Here is a 14,870-nt window from a genome sequence, read left to right as displayed (position 1 = left end):
GGCTGGTAGGGCCCCAGCATCCCCCCCTCTGGAGTCTGGCCAGCCCAAACAACCGAGGGCAGAAATTAAGCAGAGGTAAAAAGTACCTTACGACTGTGTGCATATACTCCGGTATGTAAAGAGGACAAGACGAAATGTGTTGGAGTTTTTTCCTGTTTAGATTTGTCTCTTGTATTTTTGGAGCTTGCTTTTTCTTCTCTTCTTGAAGAGCTTTTTACAAGGTTGCCAACAGGCAGTAGCACGTAGATGTGTATGTACAAAGGTATAAGGTAGCACAGACCATGGGGAGACAGCAGGATGGGATGTCCTACCTAAAGACATCTGCCTGCAAAAAGGAAGAGGCTGCACGTTACAAGCAAAAGGGCAGTGAGAAGTGGGTGTTTGTGTGTATGGAGGTAGGAGCAGTTGCTGGACATCTGCAGATGGCCATGAAGGGCAGTGGGCCAAGGTCCGGCGGGAGGAAGGAGAGGCTACCGGGGAGGTGAGCTGTTGAAACCTCCAGGCCCCTTTTGCAGAAGCTTTGCAAAAGCATAAGCCAGGTCAAGGTGATGGGGACACACATGCAGATGACACTCAATTGGAGGATTTCTCCTCTCCCCAGCGTTTTAGAGTTGATTAGACCATGGATTAAGACAACCAATTTAGGCATGCCTTTCGTTGCACTTTAGCCTGTTCCATAATCACTGCAAGACAAAATTTGGCTTTAAACCCATCATTTTTCATCCCAGGGACAAAGCTTGTTTTCACCCAGTGTGCCAAGACATTCTATGAGATTAAAATTATGTCTCCTGCAAGACTGTCAAGATCCTGCCTTCAAGGGTCTCTTTCTAATTGTTTTCAGAGGCTGCCAGCCTTGCAGGGGATAGTGCTAACTTCAAAAGATGGGGGGGGGACGGACGGACGGACGTCTTTTAAAAATTATTTTTAAAATCAGAGGAAGAGAGGAGGCTATTTAATTCCATACAGAAAATCACTACTTCTTCCTGCCAAGCAGCAGTGGAGCACAGGCCTTGGAGTTCACGGTTCAAGAGTGCAATCATTTGACATGCAGTCATTGCCAGGAGGGAAAAGGAGGGGAGACCAACCTAGGCAGAGGCTCTGCGACTCTGACCTTCCAAGAGAAAATCCCAATTTGCAGAGGTATCCTTCAAGGACCTGGCTCCACAGACGTTCATTGCATTCACCTTTACCTGCGCAATCAGAAAATAACGATAACAAAGGTATCAAGGTTGAAAAGTTTGGACTTAAGCTTATAATGTTGAAGAAAGAAAAAAGGGAGCTATTCTTCACCACCAACAACCCAAAAAGCCCACATCATGGAAGGCACTTGGATTTTGGAAGAAGCTTTAAAACTTTCATTTTTCAGTCTCAGCGTTTAATTAGGACGCTTAAAAATGCAGAGGAGCAAAATGACAACAACAACAAAACACAAACACACCCCACCCTGGGATTAGTCTGATGGCTGGCATTGAAAAAGCCACCAAATGACAGACCGTACTGCGGTAATTCATGTTTGTGACATTACAGTGATTGGCTTTTAATGCACTCACCAATAAATTACTGCTAGTCAAACAAAGCGCTCCGAGGAGAAAGACAGACAGAAAGGAACATTCAAGGTTCTTGACTATTTATTAGTTGGCTGAAACACTCGGAGACCAAAGAGAGAGTTTATGTCCTACCCAATGAATCACCTCACAGCAAACGGGTTCACGTTCCCACAAAGTGAAGTTCCCACTAAGGGCTGGAGGGAAAGGATGCGCAAACAGCTCGACTTAGCCAAGGTAGCATTAAGATAGCATTAAGAGGCCAAAAGTTGTTGAAGCCAACAATAAACTGTTGATTTCAGCCAGACCCCGTGGGACACAGAGAGGTTCCAGTAATGCAGGCAGCGAACACAGAGCCCCAGAAGCCCACGAAGGATGCTTCATTAGAGGGAAGCTATCAGTCTAAATGCATTTCCAATTTCAGTGCTACCATCTTTAATTAAAATTAAGGATATTTAAACCACCTAATTTATTCTTCCCTCCTTACTCTGTACTTTTTTCAGGATGCTTTATGCAGTCACCTAAGCAGCTTAAAGACTTTGCCGTTCATGAGCTCACATTTTGGCTCTCCCACGCTGTACAAATGCTACACCATAAAAATACCATGCTGGAGAACAGCTGAACAGAACTTTGTCTCCGATGACATTTTAAACCATTCAGGAAACACTGATTCCAACTAGATTTTTCCAGTAGTCTTTTAAATAAAATAAATGTTTCCACCACTAATCGCTTGTGTTCATCCATTAGTGGATAATAACTCCAAAGTGTAATGGTTAACTTGCAAGTGCGGTGTGATGGGAAGCACCACGTTGGTAGCAGAGATAGCAACAGGAGACAAAGTACTCAACTAATGTTTCTGAGAAACCAATCTGAAAGGCTTGTAAGCTGTTACAATACATTTTTTTTTCCCCCCTCCATCATACTTAGATTTGCTTTGCATTACAAATTCACTGCTAAAGAGCACTGGAGATTTGGTGCTGGGTTTTTAGGAAGCCATTCTTAAAAACATTTCATACAAGGTGAAAAAGAAACCTAACAAAAATCATAAGGCCCTGCATGCGATAGCACCCTTCTCGTTGATGCGGTCTCTCAGACTGGATTTGGTTTGCTCTTGACGACAACGTACGTAGTAATTTCTGCATGAGCCGTGGGAGATAAGGACCCCCGCGGTTCTGAATTGCCACCGTGCTGGACTGCGTGTGAGTGATAATTTCACACTGGCATTTTGGGATAGAAAATTGCTGCGTATTTTACTCTCTTGTAACCTTCTCTTCATCTTAAACTGTCTTTCGTATGATAATTGGAAATATTTTCCCTAGACCTTCTATCTTTAATAAAAGTTAGACAAAGCCTGAATCATCCTGTAAGTTTGGTAAATGTTTTGCTACAGATGCATTTTTGAATAAACGTATTATTCAAAGATCCCAGCGCACAGTGTTAAAGCGCGATATGCTGCTGTGATTCTTCCCCATTTCTACCCAAATATCTTGCTACATCTGTGATGTTGCTGCGTCACCTAATGTCAGCATGTGCGATTTATAGGCAAGAAACGGAGAGAGAAAGAACATGCTGAAATAACTTGCCTATAGCAATATGCAGAGAGACGATGCCAGGGCTGGGAATTAGAGCTCAATTGATTTCTGGTATCCAGCCCCTTGCATAATTCACCAGGTCACAGTGGCAAGCTTTAAATATGGGCCTAATTGAATGTTCATATAGGAACTGCTGCTCTTTCGGTCCAGCTTGGAGAGGGAGAAGGGTACAGAGAAGAAACTGTGGTCCCTGGAGGAAAATCCAGGGGAAAAAATATCTAGGCATATAGCCGGAGCAGAAAGCTGCTCTGTCCCTCTCCTGTTAATTCATTGGCAGGTTAATTCTGGATGACAATTTAAATGTCAAACACAGTCAATCTATTTCACCAGGGAAAATAAATCCCTGGTGATGCGGGCGAGAACAGAAAGCACCTGGGCCTCTGGTGGGTTGTTGTACAGGAGAATGCTGAGCCCCAAGAGCTGCAAAACTGCCTTCAACAGTGGGGCCATCTGCAGATGGATGCAACCACATACCCAGGGGTGACACTGGAGTCATCCTTGAGTCACCGTGAAAAATTATAAGCAAGAACACGTGAGATGATAACAAATATAAACATCAGGGCAAATGTCTCCAAAGCAAAATAATCCCAAAGTTCTGAAAAACCAAACTAAGTGGGTCAGGGGAATTACAGCTTCCCCATTTCATGGGCTGTCCATCACAACCAGCCCAAGATTCCTCTTTCTACTTATTGGGCAGATATTTCTAGTCCTACCTGCTTTCGCTTTCACCCAGCTTCTGAAGGGAGTGACAGTGCTGTCGTTACACTTGCTGGGAAGATGCTTTCTCTGGGCAGCGTGCATTGTGGGCAGCTCGTGGTACATAACACAGCTCCGCTGAGCCACTTCAGGTTTGCTGCCTTCCTAAGCAGACGTACTACAAACATTCCTCTCTCTGCCTGCAAGAAAGCCGGAACCAGCCTTAGGCTCCTGGGAATCTCCATCATTCTGCCAGCACAGAAGAGGATTTGCATTGCTAATTACCCTAACCATGTGGCTTGTCCCTGGGGATGGATCCCGAAGCAACTGCCCAGGTATCATCCCTTACCTTGGCAGTATTAAAGCATCTTCTTCCCAGGACTTTCTCCTGCAAGACAGCAAATGCCAGCAGCTAGGAATAGTATGAAGCATTAAATGTTTCGTAATCTCCAAAACAAGCATTTTTTCCTCAACTACATTGTATTCTTCAACGTCTGATTACTATACAGGATATCTGGTGTCCCTGGGATGCCTGGAAAATGTTCTTACAGGTATGTTTCCCACCATAAGACCTACAGCAACACCAGCTTTTCCTCACATGCCATAAACGCCACACGTTCTCCACCTGCTTCCCTCTTCCAGGACCTCTGGCTCTGAGCTATCTACCAGGTACTCCCAAATGAGTGAAACGGTGAAAAGGTGACATGGAAGGAGGTGAAGCAAATACAACACAGTCTGTTCTCCAAAGATGGTTGCTATCAATTCCTAATGATTTCATTGCCCAGTAGCTAAATTATCACCCAGTCTTCTTAAAAGAGCACCTAAACAAGACCTCTCTCTCTCAAAAAAAAAAACCCAAAACAAACAAACCAACCCTTTTTTTGGACTGCCCCATGGAAATATTTACTTTTCAGAGTTCATTAGGAGTGGGAGCAAGCCACAGTTGTTCCCGTCAGCAAAGGTGAAGGCTGCTCAGCTGTAGGTATGCAAACCCTATTCCATACTTTGTAATCCTCGTAAAGTTATTTCAGGAAAATTTCTGGACAAAAATTTTGTCATTGTTTTTAAAAGCTACAAACTGTTGCTAATAATAGAACGGTTTGAGTTGGAAGGGACCATAAAGCTCATCTCGTTCCAACCCCCCTGCCATGGGTAGGGACACCTCCCACCAGACCAGGTTGCTCAAAGCCCCATCCAGCCTGGCCTTGAACACCTCCAGGGATGGGGCAGACACAGCTTCTCTGGGCAACCTGGGCCAGTGCCTCACCACCCCCACAGTGAAAAATTTCTTCCTGATATCTGACGTATCACCCAATGCCAGCAGGAGAGATGGGTGATCTGAAAGAAAGGGAATGCGTTGTGTCCTTATTGTATGTCACCACCCGGGGTGTTTTCCCTGCACTCAGCCAGGCTGTACTGATCCCCGTGCTGGCAACAGGACTGGAAACTCCGGACATGCCAGTGAGGACTTCCAGTTCTTCCAGATCCCTCACGCACAGATGCTTTCTGAAGGTAGGATCTTTTTACGGAAACATAAATCCCTCAGCTGGGCTCTGAAATGACTTAAAGTGGTTAAGCAGCTACTGACCAAAGTCATTACAAATCTTGCTCATCTTCACAGGGTCATTTGGAGATGAGCAGATGCAACTCGCCTTTGGGCTGTCACCGAAGCAATATTAATAATTATGAAAAATAACTTATGCTTTGCACGACATAGCAAATCTACAGTGCCACATCTGGAATTAGCCTTTCCTCGGTGACAAATTCTAAACAACAAACATTCATAATACAAGTCTATGAACTATTGACTGTAAGACATAATAAATCCTTTGGCAATATGAGGAGGATAGGAAAAGCTTCCCGGTACAAATATTGTTAACTCTGTCTGTGCATTAAAATGGCAAGCTGAGACAGCTCTGGCTAGCAAATACAATGAAACCTTTTACAGAAAGGGTTTTAGAGAAAGGGACAATCCCCAAATGTAACGCAGGGCGTTTTTGTGACAATGCAGAAAGGTCAAACACTCACAACCCACTCGGTGGAAATGCTGAGGGGATTGTTCCCAGAACCAGCCAAAGAAGAAAGAACAAGTGCCTACATCCAAGCACAGGACGGGAACTGCGTACGGGTAACCGCAGCAGGGGAAAGTGGCGACTAAGTGCTTTTAGCCGTGCTCACCTAGAGGAATGAATGCTGTAGAGGGTCTAGAGACACAGCTGGGAGATGCACCAACCGCTGTAGTTTGCATTGAAACACTGATTAGGGTTAAAGGTCCTCACACACGCCATCGCCCCCAGGACAGAAACAGAGTGCTTTTATGCGGTTGCTTCAGAAACGCCATTGTCTACAAGAGGTTTCACAGCTCTGGAGGAGGATGTAAACAAGCCCAGCAATTACTATGCAAAATGTTTCAGATAAATGCTAGCTGAGCCATACATCCACCTACTCTTTTAAAAATATTTACACCTGTAATAGGTAAAGAAATAGGTTGGGTTTTTTTCTAGCACTATTCTACCAGCCAGAAGTCATCTTCTACCCAGATTCACAATCCTTAGGAAATTTTTTTAATGCTGTTTGCCTCTCAAAGTCATTATCAAGTTTTAACTCAGCTCCTCATGGGCAAGTGTCCACCCTACAGCTAAGTCCTCGAGACACTCAGGCTCAGACTCCCAGTCATCCCAATACTCAAGCAGGAAAAGACTGGCATCTGCAACACACGGTCAAACGTCATGAGATGACAGGGTGAATTATTCTTTAAAAATAGATCTATAATGAGATCTAACGAGAGAAAGGAAAGCTAATCTATCACGAGCAAGCATTGCTGGACATAGCCTGTGGCTACCTAACAAAATTTAAGAGTTTCGGGGGCGGGGGCAGGAAGTTTCATAGCATGTAAAATCAAGGGACAGTTTGGTTAGATTAAATTCCTCAGACTAAATCATTTCTAGGACTAAATTATTTATCAAGAAATTAGCACTGGCCTCAGTGCTGGGAATTGTGACTTAGTGTCTACTCTTTGTGTAGCCAGACATGCAGTTGACACAAGAGTGTTGGGAATTTTTAAAGAGCAAATTATTGAAAGCATGGGGGAATTGTTGACGTACCTGACCGGGAACATTACATTTAAAGTGGGAGATACATAAACAGTAAATTGTTCAAGGTCTTCCACCTGACAGCAAAAAAAAAACCAAAACCCAACAACTCAGCAGACATGTAAAAAGCTATGCTCTGCAAAAAAAAACCCCATCTGGTTAAAAGGAACAAACACTTCACTAAAGAAAAACGATAAAAAGCAGAGCAGGAAGTGGCAAAGAGTTTCAATCAGGTTGAAAATACAGACAAGTAATAATGGAGACTACAGAATTCAATGAAAACTTTATAAACTTCAAGAATTAAGCATAATAAAGAAGGCAACTTGAAACAAAGAAATCCCAAGTGTCAGGTACAGCTTTATTGTCAGATGTTAATGTTAAAATTGTAAACACTGATGTAAAAAGGCAACTGTATGTAATTGCATTAGTCGGAGGTATGAATCGGTGGGGCTTTTTCAGGCAGATTCCCCCGGGGAGTAACTGTTGGCTCAATATCATTTAATATTTTATCAATGTTCTAGGTGTTCATATAAAAATCTCTGTAGATCACAAATAGATTGGATGGTAGCAAATGATCAGAACTCAGTTTTAGAAAATAAACTGGTTTTGGAGTCGGTTTATTGTTCTTTGGGGTTTTTTTTGAAGAACCACAATACAAGTAAATCGATTCAAACATAACCAAATGCAAGGAAATCCTTCTGGGAACCAGGAAAGCCGACCTTGGGATTTTATCAACAAAGAATTAGAAGACAAAGCATTATGAATTCTCTTCTGTCATAGGGGGTCTCAGTTCAACTGATCTTTGTTTGGGGAATAAGAGTTTAGTTTCTGAGTACTTCATATTAACACACTTATTGAGCCAAAGGATTTGAGTTTGGGATTAAAAAGTAATAATAATTAAAAAAAAAAACAACTCAACCCTAAAGATCTGTGATATGTAGCACAAACTCACCAGTCTGACAATCCGTTTGCAGATATAGGACAGCAAACGTCCAAGGTCAAGGACAAGCAAGGGCTCTTCTATGTGGAAAGCATCCTGGCAGTCTGCACAGAGCTGCTCCCCAGGAGTTCCGCATGCGGACTCCCAAAGCACATTAAGAGTTGACTCTTCTAAAAGAGTCACATGTCGGCGTGAAAAGCACCTGCACATCCTCAGTTTTGCAAACCACAGAACTAAGGACAAGAAACTCATTAACTCCACAGCAGAAAGATACCACTTTCCTGTTCTTCTGTTTTAAAGAAGGAATAAGGCACAGTAGACATACCTGCACATGGGGAGCGGCTCTTTGGAAGTCAGTGCATTTGCAAATCCGCTCTCTACTCTGGAAATTTATTGTCTTAGACAATATTTAAGTGCTTCAGATGTAAATTTTCAGATGAGTCAACTAGAAGCAGAGAACTGGGAGATGTCTAAATTCCCTTGATTTGTTCCCATTTTTGCAGTCAAATAACAGACATATTCTTGAAAGTTTTTGTCACCCATAAAAAACACATCAAACATTGCTGCAAAAAAAACCTCATAGGCAAGGCAGGTCAATAATTTCTATGCGTATATAATGGGTACGCACAGCCAGATTCTGCCTGTTTAGTGGCAAGTGATGACCTTACTAGGCGACCAAAGTCACAAACACAGATTGGACCTCGTATGACAACTGTTCGTGACTATGTTTAATTATTAAAGAAAAAAAATCCTTTCAGTCACAGAGGCCACAGACTTGTTCAGCCTTTGTGTTCAGAGATGTTGCCATGTGTGGGGGTTTTTTTATTATTATTGTTATTTCTCTGAAAGAAGCCCGAGTGAAGAATTCTCACTTTCGTAGCAGGTCTGGGTCCTCCATCTTCCACAAGCCTTTGTTGGCATCTTCGTCCTTGATTTCAGTGCTCCTTTATATCCGAGACCTCTGAACCAAAGCTGTAAAGAACTTTCAGAGATATAATAAATTTCTTGAAGTTTGCTAGAATTAATACAATTCATTTCCCTTCTGCTACATCTTTGCATTGTACTGCCACTTCAAACACAGAGCCCACTTAGCTTCTTCTGGAAGACTTCAGATGTCAAGGCTGTGAGGTTTTTGAGCCTCCTGGAGCAGTCACAATAAAAATCTCATTTCAAATACATGCTTTTAAACAACATCTTTACAGGAAAAAAAACTCCCATAAAAAAAAACGTTTTTCAGGGTGAATTAATAAATGTGTTGCAGAGTGACAGGTTCAGCTAACTTGAAGAGGTGAAAAAATTTGGTAGCATGTGCAGAAACTCAGAGAGAACCAACGCTCAGTTCAGTACTTCTGTACAGACATAAAAGCATCATCCCACATCTGTGTACGAAAAAAAACCCCACCACCTTCTGAATGAAATTAAAGATTAAAGAAATGTAATTTAAAAGAAAAATGGAAATCAGACACGGGAAGAGCTGTTTGTACAGTGCCAACTCTGCATGAAATGCATTACTAACAGGTACGAAGACCTCCCCAAAGTTTTTAATCTCAGGCACCAAACATGCAAAGACTGATGAGTTTTTCACTTTGCTTATGAAAAATTCTCTCACACATAAATATTCCCGTTCTGCTGAGCTCAGTGGGTTCGTGCACTCTGTATTTAGTCTTGGAGGACTGAACTTCTGCCGTGGAAGGCTTTCCTTCCAAGACAGAAAGACCTCTCCAGCCCCAAGCGAACACAAGCTAAGAAGTAGCAAAGCTCAGGCAGACATCAGGCAAGAAGAGCCGTCCAAATCTGTACCAACCTTTGCTGAGCCCCTGTGACTGGTGGTTTCTCAGCTGGCATGGTTGAGAAAAGAGTGATCAGGGTGCGCAGGGCACAGTGCCACAGAGGACGATGGCTCCTGGGCTGCCTGTGACTGAACTCACACAGAAGAAATCTTCACGAGTGGAGGGTGGGCTGGCAGCAGAAGGGGCTGAGGGCAAAAACTTGGCAGGGAAAGACTAGGTAGGGTTGCGGAGAGGCGAAAGAACCGCTGAGAGGGGCAGGGAGCAGACGTCCCATGGCAACAACTCGCTGTGGATGAGAGGGGGCTGCTTGGAGCTTGCAGCAACCCAGACAAACACAGCGGGGTTGACTTAAGTCCTGGAGGAAAAGACCTGCACGGGAAGAGGCTTAATGGGCAAGGGCAGAGAGCGCTTAAATATTTAAGAATGCTCTTCGCTGCCTTGAATTCTAATTAAGATAATTAAGTATTCTAGCTGACATTCTAATAAAGCTTTTTGAATTCAAAAAGCCATTCTCATTTTCTTTTGTAAGCTCGCCGTAACGAGAGGTTCAGGTACACCCACCTCAAAGCACCAACAGCATCCTCTAGGTCTAATCCAGTTCCTAGTTGGTAGAGAAACAAAGCAGTTAATGACCCAAAAACACTGCCTCAAGCCAAAAAATAAATCCAAAAGGTTAGACTAGACTCAACACAGAATGATCAGATAAAAAAATACTTGAGAAATTCTGTTCAGCAGAACAAAGTGCAGTTACAAAGACATGTTAGGAATTAAATATTGCAAAACATGGGAGACACCTTACATCTTGCCAGGCTGACAAGCATTTATTATTTTTTCCCAGTAAAGGCAAAAAAGCAAAAGAGGGGATTTATCCCTAAGAGTTCCCATCATTAACACATGGAGTTCAAAATAAAAGGGCTGGAGGTTTTTCTTATAAACAACACTAGAAAAGAAGCGTCAGGCAGAAGATGCAGGCTGCGAAGGCTTTATAAAGTGTCTCAACTATGGGCTAACAGTAAAACTGAGCATCTGTTAAATGCCAAGGATATAAGGATAGGATTCTTCCTTGCCTTCGTAAGCAATTTGGACCTTGGCTCCTCAAATTCTGTGAAGAATAGCGGGTGCTAAGGCACTTGAAAAGTTGGACGCAAGCTCTCTGACCTGCTTCAGTCATTTAAAATAATTAGACCCGACTCCCTCACAGGAGTACCGTCATGGAGAGCGCTCCTTCAGTGCTGCATAAACGTTGAGTGTTTGCTTTATGGCTGGAAACAATTCCAACCCCACGGCAATTGACTGCTACTGTATTGCTTAAAGAGGAAGAGAAAAGAATTGCAAGACAGAAGTTCAGGCAGTTCACCTTCCTTATTCTGAGTATAAAAACTTAAAAATTACTTGTAGACACCCAATGACCTCCAGAGCTTGTGGCTTAGGCTTGTAGATGGAAGTACACTCTTCGGTTTATCTCAGGAGACATCGACTGAGGTGGCCAACCTGTCAACTAAGATTTTGCTGAACCCCCTCCAGCAAACAGTGCGCACAACGATGAATCCTTCTGCACGTGGCACTCAGAGGATGGTGTACCAAAGGTAACATAAAAATTAAGCAAGTCCAGCTCAACTACCTTGTTAGCAGCTAACAAGTATTTTCAAAGGTATAGCAAACTCTCCATCTTCGGACGGGTAGTTAAGTAATTTTCCTTTATTAATCCAATCTGATGATAATTAGAAGTCGTGGGAGTTTGGCTTCCCTCCTACAAGCCCCATTAGTCCAGCTGGAAAGGAAATCTGAGATCTCAGCTTAGGGTCATTCTAAATATCAGAACATGATTCACTTCTAAAAGGGGAGGTAGACAAAGCAGTCTCTGCTTAGAGCTAATAATAAAGTAATTATCAGGGTTGCACGAAATGTTATTCTGGAACTTGAAGGCCCCTGTAAGAAACCACTTAAATCAACAGGGAAAAACAGCACCTGACCAGCGCTATTGAGTATAACAAGAGGCTTACAATAAAAGCGATCTGCTTATGTGCCCAAAATCACAAGTTTTGAAAGTATTTCAAAGCTTTTCAGACATAACATTTACAATGATAAATGTGTGCACAGCGTGACACCCCACCCATTCCCTGAAATCATGCTTTTTTATAATAGCATTTAAAGAGCAAAACTATTTTCTTCTGTGCCCAAAGTTTTGCCATCAGAACTTTTCTCTGCGGGGAGCAGATAGAGCTGCACAACCTCCAGCAGGTCGAGATGTTTAAGCCGAGGAGGATTTACGATCTTCCCCTCTCCGTTAGCATTTGGCATCATTTGGACAGAGCAGGGAGGATTGGGAGAGGAAGACGATGTGAAAATTGAGTAAGTCCTTGGAGCTTTGTCACAAAGCAAATAAACAAACAACCACCAGCACCCAGGAGGAGCCACGAATACTGAGAGGAGACAAGGGGTTTATTTCTTCCGCCATGAGAATAGGTGTGCTCAACAGAAATTGAGCACATCAGTAAAACGGGTGCCGCAGGCAGGACGCGTGTTGCCAACCTGGCTGCACGATTGCCCGGCAAAGAGAACACCTGAGGTTAATGCTACGTTTTTTTAAACTTTACACAGCAAAATTACAATTTACAGCATCAAAAAAGGCTAAGGTGTAACTCTGCACAATGGATGAACTCCAGCAGCTATAAATGACTTCCTATAGCCGTGAGCGTACTAATTCTATGGTTAGGAGAGACTATTCTTTCTTCACTCACTATATGTGATTAAATATTTACAAGAAGCGCTGCACTCAGCCACCCAATAAAGGCTGGTGTGCTCCTTCGTGCTGGCCAGCATAAAGCTCTCAAACCCTGGGCATAACCTCCCACTCAAGCAAGGTATCGCCGAGGGAAACTCGGCAAGTCACTTACCATCCCAGTCCTTCCAACAGACTGGATAATAATATAAGCACCTATATCACTTTTCATGATATAGGTACGTTTCACGATCCAGGTGCTGCACGCTGCAAAGCGCAGCACAACCACCAGATGGGCCTTTCTAAAGTGTTTGTGATTACCTTTTATACTCATTAGTGCCATTTTCTGTTTATAGTCTCCAAATCACATACTTCATCCCTTTTCAGTGTTTTCAGACAACCAAAGGGCTGGGGCACCTCTCCTATGAAGACAGACTGAGTTGGGGTTGTTCAGCTTGGAGAAGGCTTCAGGGAGACCTTATAGCAGCCTTCTAGTATCTGAAGCGGGCCTACAGGAAAGCTGGAGAGGGACTTTTTACAAGGGTGTGTAGTGATAGGACAAGGGGTAATGGCTACAAAACAAAAGAGGGGAGGTTTAGATTAGATATTAGGAAGAAATTTTTCACTGTGAAGGTGGTGAGGCACTGGCCCAGGTTGCCCAGAGAAGCTGTGTCTGCCCCATCCCTGGAGGTGTTCAAGGCCAGGCTGGATGGGGCTTTGAGCAACCTGGGCTGGTGGGACGTGTCCCTGCCCATGGCAAGGGGATTGGAACTAGATGATCTTTAGGGTCCCTTCCAACCCAAACCATTCTATGATTCTATGACTTCTACAAAGCAAAGTGACAGCACTGCAACTTGAGGACAGAGTTTGAAATGGATTGGAGAATGCAATGAATGGATATGGAGCAGGCAGCCCATGACAAGGTGACATAAGAATTGGAAAGGAAACTCATTCACTGGTGTAGCAAACAGGTGGACATTTCTACTGGAACTGAAATAATGGCAAAGGAAATAATCTGACACAGTAAAACCTGGGAAACAGAAGGGGACAGAGCTGTGAAGGATATCAGGAGTTACAGACACCAAGTTTGAACAAATGAAGGATGCTCGATGCCCAGAGCATTAGCCGACATCAAATAAAGATCTTCTAACGCAGTCACTTTCTTCAGAGAGTGAAAGGTTGATTAGCGAGTTGCCTCTAAGGAAGACCGAGGCCAAGAGGAGTGTTTTAAAACCACTTCAAAAAAAATACAGTGGCACCCAGTTTGTTCTAGGTTACCTTTATGGAGCATGTGTCCAGTAATTTGAAACCTGTTGACTTGCAGAATGGACCCACCTCCTCCTTTTCTGAGGATATGGGTTCTCCATGATGCACTTCAGCCAGGGTATCGCTTGACTTTCAGAGGACGAAAGCTCAGGGGTTACTAGAAACAGCCTTTATGCAGAACTCAGACTCCATTCCCAAACATTAAGGCAGCTAAGCACCACCACCTTTGAAAATCCATCCCTTTTGCTTTTAAGCTTTGCGGGTTTTAGTACAAAACCACAGATTACTGCTGGGTTCAAGTAGACTCTTCAGCCAGTAAAGTTATTCCACTTACCCGTAATGCAAACCCCCAGTTTTGATAGCTGGGTGCCAGCTTGCCTGGAAACGCCACCCAACCTACCTGACGGAGATCACTTCCTACCTTTGGGGTCACTCCCAGTGACACACAGCCAACCCGATCAACTGACTTATCTTTGGGGAAAAAGTCTGGGAACAGGTAAGCTTAAAAGGCGGCACAGATCAGACAAAATCATCTAACAGAGCTCTTCATTATCAAACCCCAAAGAGAACTGTTTTTTCCTAAAGGACAATACAGCAAATTCTAGAAGATACTGTGGAACTTGCAAACGCAACGCTCAGGGTGGACGGTTTGAAGCAGAAATCAGCTCTAGGCCTCCTAAGTAAGGACAGGAGTGTCCTCATCCAAAGTGCAGGCTTCAATCCTCTGCCTCGTCTCATCTTGAGCAGAAAATCGGACAAAAGCAACGTCCTATCAGGAAACTGGGGGGGTATTTACCTAACCAAATCAAGCATGTTGTAGCTACATCTGACCTACCGCCAGCCCGAGCTGGCACGTTGCTGTGGCACGATACAGCATTTTGCAAAAAATGCTTGATTGGCCCTGTGTGTAATACGGTTTTTGTTGCCTGACACCGAGCAGAAGCAAGCTATGACTTTGGATTGCAGAGACTGCACAAGTGCCTCCACACTACAGTGTCCTTCACCAGTCGCAAAATTAAATTGCTTTCTGTCAGAAAAAAAACACAAAACCTTTCCAGAGAACTTCTGACCAACTATAATATTGAGAACATAAATGATTTTTTTCTTTTTTTTTTTTTTAATTTGCACATTGTCTGGAGAGAAGAAAAGCTGGAGAGGCAAACAGTAACCTCTGATATTAACTGCTTTATCATGTTCCCAGTGAACAGCAGAAACAGCAGCAAAAAGG

This window comes from Charadrius vociferus, unplaced genomic scaffold, assembly GCF_000708025.1.
Source record: "Charadrius vociferus isolate BGI_N301 unplaced genomic scaffold, ASM70802v2 scaffold32, whole genome shotgun sequence".
Taxonomy (NCBI): domain Eukaryota; kingdom Metazoa; phylum Chordata; class Aves; order Charadriiformes; family Charadriidae; genus Charadrius; species Charadrius vociferus.
This window is presented reverse-complemented; position numbering follows the sequence as displayed.